The sequence below is a fragment of the Megalobrama amblycephala genome, linkage group LG17 (genome assembly GCF_018812025.1).
Source record: "Megalobrama amblycephala isolate DHTTF-2021 linkage group LG17, ASM1881202v1, whole genome shotgun sequence".
In the NCBI taxonomy this organism is placed as follows: domain Eukaryota; kingdom Metazoa; phylum Chordata; class Actinopteri; order Cypriniformes; family Xenocyprididae; genus Megalobrama; species Megalobrama amblycephala.
Window position 1 is genome coordinate 39,352,754 of NC_063060.1, and position 7,552 is coordinate 39,360,305.

Here is a 7,552-nt window from a genome sequence, read left to right on the forward strand (position 1 = left end):
AATGAAGAGAATTACAAAAACAAACAAAAGGAACATGAATCAACATAATGGTACTTTTTAGGCAAGGCAAGGCAATTTTATTTGTATAGCACATTTCATACACAATGGTAATTCAAAGTGCTTTACATGAAGAAGAAGAATAAAAATAGAACATAAGGAATAGAAATAACAGTAAAAACAGAGAATTTTGATCTCTGGATGGATGAGCTAGGAAGTCTTAGGGAGTTTTTTGTTGTTGTTGTTGTTGTTGTTGTTGTTGTTGTCCATCAGAGTGGATCTAAATGGATCAGGATTTTAGGAAAATCAACATGAATTTATGAAGTCAGCTTATGTTTTCTCAAATTATTCAGTTGTATTGACAATTAAAAATTACAGATGACTTTGGGAAAAGAGTGAATCCAACTGCCGATGTGAAGGAAATGGGTAAAAACAAAAGTCTATTAAAATTTGCTCCATCTCATTGCTCCAAAAACTCCATCTCATTTCTCCTCCAACATCAAAATCGTCCGACATTGTTTTACCTTTTTTTGTAAAGAGCGTTTGACTTAGTCTTTGCGCGTTCACTTTGTAGAAAATGATCAATCGTTAAGATAAGACCCTTATTCCTCGGCTGGGATAGTGCAAAGTCCTTTGAAGCTGCACTGAAACTGCAGTTTGGACCTTCAACCTGTTGGTCCCCAGTGAAGTCTTCTATATGGAGAAAAATCCTGGAATGTTTTCCTCAAAAACCTTAATTTCTTTCAACTGAAGAGAGAAGGACATTCACATTTTGAATGACATGGGGTAAGTAAATTATCAGGAAATTTTAAAGGGTTAGTTCACCTAAAAATGAAAATTCTGTCATTAATTACTCACCCTCATGTCGTTTCACACCCCTAAGACCTTTGTTCATCAAGTTCAAGTTCAAGTTTTATTTAGCCATTTTAACAATGCAGTTGATAGGAATTTGTCTTGGTATGCTCACATAGTTAACATAAATGCAATGCATATACACAGACATGAACAACACATATTGCACATTAGGTGTGTCAACTGGTTATAGACCAGACCATAAAGTGCTTAGTGCAAGCAACACAGCCAGAAATCAGTCCACAAGTTTATAACCTAAATCAAACATTCAAGCATCAAGCCATGTTTATCATATTGTATAGCTTGGAGGTAAGTGCTATCTCTGAAGCGTGATGTTCTGCTGGTGATGCTTCTATACCTCTTCCCTGATGGCAGAAGAGTGAACAGGTGATGTGCTGGGTGGTAGGGGTCGTTGGTGATGTGATCTTCAGAACACGAATTAAGATATTTTTTGATAAAATCCAATGGCTCAGAGAGGCTTCCATTGCTAGCAATGTCACTGAACCTCCCAAGATCCAGAAAGATACTAAAGACATTGTTAAAACAGTTGACGTGGCTACAGTGGTTCTACAATAATTAAATACCTTTTGTGTGCAATAAGGAGAAAGAATTGTTGGTTTAACTAATTGTTTCTTTAATTGTACAAGACCTGTACTGACATTCTTCCAAATATCTTCCTTTGTGTTCAGCAGAACAATGAAATTCATTCAAGTTTGGAACAACTTGAGGGTGAGTAAATGATGACAGAATTTTCATTTTTGGGTGAACTAACCCTTTACCTTATTAAATAATTTGAAAATACATTAAATAATTTGAACTATAAGACAATGACATGATATTGCCATCAAATGATCAATGTTATCAGAGAAAGCAAATCTATGGTTCAAGAAAACTCAGTGAATTTTTTAGGTTAACACACAGGTGTGATTAATAAAGCAATGGCGCTATCTAGTGTTCATTTTAAGTATGACATAGGATTGTAAGCACAGAACTGCAGATTACAATAATGTCAATTGGTGGCAGTATATACTTAGATTTGGCTGGGAGGATGATCTTGCTGTAGGCCCTCTGCTGGAGGCTTCTGTCACTGTCCTCACATCAGCAGTCCTGCAGATTTACTGAGGAATTAGTCCAAACCACTGATGAATGATGACACTTTAGAGATCTGTTGAACTGTACATGACTTCATGAATGTGTTTTGCACATGAATGCGCATGCACATACAGCATATCATGAAATACTGATGTCTATATAATGAAATAATGATTAAAATAAATAAAAACAAAACATTTCTTTGCTATTTTTGTACAAAACAAAATACACTGCAAAATGGGAATGAATAAATGCCTCATTTAAAACCGTATCACAATTTTTCTTTTATTCCCGCTTTTATATGTGTGCATCTTATACCGGTACGTATTTAACTAAAACGAGCAAGATGTTTATCATGAATCACACTTTCAAGGAAAGCACAAAGGTTAAGCGTCGGAAAAAAACATTCGGAGAAATGATTAAATCACTCTTTCACTTGTAGTGTCTTTTATATGTGATGCACATTTGATGTGCTTTTATGACTAATCACACCCTCTGTTTTTGTTATCAATAATGTTTATGAACAATTCAATAAATGTATAAAGTAGGTGCAACAGTGAAAAAGTCCTAATGAGAGAGGAAGTGTGTTTTTAACAGTATTGAACAGTAGGTAAACAAGCCTACATGATGACAGATTATAAGGCTCATATTATAGACCAAAGTCATGCATGTGCTACATTTCTCTCTCTCGCTCTGCAAGCTGCAAAATGTGCAAAAATGTGCATGCATCAGTCTTCCTGTCCTCATTTCTGTCACCCACCCACACACACATGCGCAAACACACACATCCTGTCTTGCTTGCCTCACACAAGAGAAAAACAACCACAGACGTCTGTGACGTAGACAGGAAGTTTTATCATGTCTTATTTCTGCACAGCGCCCGCTTCCTGTGGAAAATAATACTAACCCTTGATTCAGATCATCCTACTTACCTACTTTCAAAATGATGCCAGAGGTTAGCGTTAAGACGTTTGAGGTGACAAACATAATTACTGTATAATAAGAAATATACAGTAACTGTTTTTAAATCACAATTACTTTACATAATTTATAGCCTGGGTTTTTGCATTATTACAGCACCATCATCATGAAACATTTATACTTGTGCATGTAGTAAAATAATTATGATGTGAAGTGCTCAATAAGAACAGCATTGTATCTCCTGCTGCAGTTTAAACTGTTCACTGCAGTCCTTTAAACAGCTTAAAGCATTCATACATTTCATTATATAGTGCAATAGATTTTTAGATGCATTCAGGTCAAAGCAGCATGAATGTGACTGTCAAAGACACGTTGAAGCATAACACTTATATTTATTTGAAATGCATATTCAAAACTGTCAGTTTTTATCTGATGTCAGGGGTGGATAGTATCAGGACACAAATTTCCATTTGTGTTTCTCTGTTACTTTTGGAAAAAGAGTGCGAGATTTTTCCGTGTGGGTTTTTTTTGTGCAACTTTTTATATCATGCAGAATTCACCTATACTTATGCTTTCAATATTAAAATGCAGTGCCATGTGTTTACTACACTTGATTCAAATCTATTTTTATCACTTTTACTTTGCATAATTTCTAGCCTGTATTTTTTCTGCATCATTATAGCACATAATGAAAAAGGACTGTACATACATACACACATACATTCATTTATATATGCATTTAAAGATAATGCTGCAAGATCATTTTCAATTTTAGTTCAAAACCCCTCTACCTAATCTTGTCTTAACAGATGGACCTGTCAAAAATAGCTCTAATAAAATAAAAGAATAACCTAGTTAATGTTCTGTGTAATTTATATTTCCCTCGAACAGCTCCAGTTAAACATTATTCTGATATTATCTCTGCACATTTGTTTCTGTTGTGCTAAAAAATAAATAAATATGATTTTATTTATTGTATTTATTTATCATACTGCTAGTCAAGTTAGAAGTAGTTATGTTGCTGTTGTTTAACAACCAAATTTAACAATTTTGTTTTTTTCAGTTTTTAGATTTTGGGCTTTTTGGCTTTTAATAAAGTGTTTTGTTTTCCGACTAGTGGTCAGAAAACATCCAAAATCCACCTTTAAGCATTTTATTTTTTGGCACTTTATCTATTTGTGTCTATAGATTTCAATTACAATACATAATTTTAAAGGCTGTTTTCTCAAAGTGATTTTTTTTTCTTTAAATCGATATTCTGAAGGTTTTTACAGAGGGATTTGTTTGTATATAATTTGCCAGATTATATACATTTTATTTAAAAAAAAAAAAAAATTGTGAACTTTTTTTTTCTGTGATAAAAAGAGATCCACTCTGTAAAAACCTTTGACTCTAATATGTAAAAAAATAAATAAACAAGAATTCTGAACCTGACTTCATCCAATGTTCAGATTTTTGTAGTAGAAATGTATGCAAATTAGCTCATTTTTAAGTAAATATTTATATATGCCTCATTTGCATATTTAAACATAACATTTAAAAAAAAAACTCATATTACAAAAAATGTTTGCAATTTTTATCGTAATCAATCCACTGGGGAAGTATGCTGATAACTATTAGTTCATGTTTTTTCCTTATTCACCTGCAGTGTCTCATCTGATTTCTGATAAATCCCTACTCATTGCTAACATTTATTACTAAATAGAAACTATGGGTAAACTTTGTTTCGCAATTAGTTTTTCTTAATTTGCATATTTACTTGCAGTCACTTTGAAATCCTTAATCAGTTTCTCATTCTTTCTCCTTTCAGATCTGAAAAAGAGCCAGTCAAGGGCCTTAGAGCATGTATTGTTTATCTATTAATCAAATATTGTGCTGTGTCAATATAGGTCACTCATTAAGCTTGCATTTAAAGAGATGTCAGCTTGCTTAAAGTTGAAAAAAAGAGGATACAACATTGTGACAAAGTTGGTAGCCAACAGAGTGATCATTGTCCTGCCCCTAAAATATCTCATGACAATGAACGTTTTTTTTTTTTTTTTTTGTTCAAAAGGTGTAATGAGATCATCCTGACCTCATGTACAGTATTTAAGGTCACAAGGCTGTAGTGCAAGGGGTAGACAGAATGACAACAGACACACTCACCTCAATGAAAACAGAATAATGGAACGTGAGTCACAATGTCTTAATTCAGACGATCATGTCTTCATCTGCTGTATTGAATGAAGACAGCCTATAAAAGTAGCTGGACTTTAATATACACAAAATGAATAATAAAAAAAAAATACACACTCTTAAAAATAAAGGTTCTTTATTGGCATTGATTGTTCCATGAAGAAACATTATCTTTCAATTACACAAAGCATTCTTTATAGTGGAAATAAGGTTCTTTAGATTGAAAGATCACTGTAAAGTTCTTTGGGAGCCAAAAATGCTACGTTAATAACATTTTATCATCATAGACAGAGCACAATTTTAAACTTCTTTAAGAATGGTGTACAATGCAGAAAAATATGAGATTACATAAACAGGCTTTACCAACCTTTATTCCATGAAGAACCTGCATGCTCAAACCTTGCGTTGCGAGATGATAATATATTTACATTTAAATTTTAATTGGCCTATTTATTTTTGCAATCCTCGAATGAAGATGACACAGAAAAACATCAACAGGAAGTGTGAGTGATTTTGTTTGCGTGGAAAACAGGTGCTGTGGATGTGGGGTTTATGTCTGTGTGGGGTTTACAGGTACAGATCTGACAGCTGGTCTATCTCGAGAGCTCGGTTTTCCGCTTCACACAGCTCTGGTTTTAAACCATGGAAAACGCAACACACTTCCCGGATGATGTGGACAAGTTTAGAAATTTGGGCGTGTACTTTTTTGCCCGTTATTTACAGATGTTGTTTTTTTTTTGGTTCAACATATGCTTAGTTGTATTACTTGTGGTTTTTCAGTACACCCCAAAAATTTGAACTCTCAGATTTTCATGTTTTTAAAAGTATCAACAATTATATATTGCATTTTTGCATAACATATACAGTGTGTATAAATGCTAACACTAAGTCACAAAAGTCACATAATTTGACCTAGTGCAATCCAAATTGAAAATGAGTCTGATCCTGAATGCAAAACCTGTTCTCAACACACCAAAATAGCCAAAACGTGCAAGTATAACATTATTTTGATAGTCCACTTTAGACATTCTACTAATTACAGTAAATTAATGTCAACTACCAGTCATTACAGAATTAGTAGACTGTCTGCTTAATATCTGCTGACACTTTATTTTGATGCTCCCCAACAGACATTCTACTGACTATAAGTAACTTTGCGACTATGTTAACTTATTCTACTAACTCTAACCAAACAGTCTACTAATACTCAAATGAGAGTTAGTTGACATGTAGTTGTAAATTAAAGAGTTATTTGACATGTAGTTGAAACTTAATGCAAGTTATTTGACATGTAGTTGTAAATAATTGGGATTTAGTTGACGTAGTTGTAAGTTGATGAGAGTTATTTGAATGAATGAATGAATGAATGAATGAATGAGGCATTTATATAGTAGTTTGACATGTATTTGACATGTTATTTGACATGTAGTTGTAAATTAATGAGAGTTATTTGAATGAATGAATGAATTAATGAATTAATGAATGAGGCATTTATATAGTAGTTTCACATGTATTTGACATGTTATTTGACATGTAGTTGTAAGTTAATGACAGTTATTTGAATGAATGAATGAATGAATGAATGAATTAATTAATGAGGCATTTATATAGTTTGACATGTATTTGACATGTTATTTGACATGTAGTTGTAAGTTAATGAGAGTTAGTCGACATGTAGTTGTAAATTAATGAGAGTTATTTGAATGAATGAATTAATGAATTAATGAATGAGGCATTTATATAGTAGTTTCACATGTATTTGACATGTTATTTGACATGTAGTTGTAAGTTAATGACAGTTATTTGAATGAATGAATGAATTAATGAATTAATGAATGAGGCATTTATATAGTAGTTTCACATGTATTTGACATGTTATTTGACATGTAGTTGTAAATTAATGAGAGTTATTTGAATGAATGAATTAATGAATTAATGAATGAGGCATTTATATAGTAGTTTCACATGTATTTGACATGTTATTTGACATGTAGTTGTAAGTTAATGACAGTTATTTGAATGAATGAATGAATTAATTAATTAATGAGGCATTTATATAGTTTGACGTATTTGACATGTTATTTGACGTAGTTGTAAGTTAATGACAGTTAGTCGACATGTAGTTGTAAATTAATGAGAGTTATTTGAATGAATGAATGAATTAATGAATTAATGAATGAGGCATTTATATAGTAGTTTCACATGTATTTGACATGTTATTTGACATGTAGTTGTAAGTTAATGACAGTTATTTGAATGAATGAATGAATGAATTAATTAATGAATTAATGAATGAGGCATTTATATAGTAGTTTGACATGTATTTGACATGTTATTTGACATGTAGTTGTAAGTTAATGAGAGTTAGTCGACATGTAGTTGTAAATTAATGAGAGTTATTTGAATGAATGAATGAATGAATTAATGAATGAGGCATTTATATAGTAGTTTCACATGTATTTGACATGTTATTTGACATGTAGTTGTAAGTTAATGACAGTTATTTGAATGAATG

General features: G+C 32.1%; 1 long non-coding RNA gene across 1 annotated transcript; it reads right to left on the reverse strand.

Annotated features, from left to right (window-relative positions):
• Nucleotides 1-250: 250 nt before the first annotated feature.
• Nucleotides 251-7,227, reverse strand: LOC125252007. Its single transcript, XR_007181113.1, has 4 exons — nt 5,405-7,227; nt 5,008-5,095; nt 1,880-1,956; nt 251-744 (listed from the first exon to the last, which is right to left on the reverse strand). It is a non-coding gene; the product is annotated as an uncharacterized LOC125252007 (long non-coding RNA).
• Between the last annotated feature and the right edge of the window lie 325 nt (nt 7,228-7,552).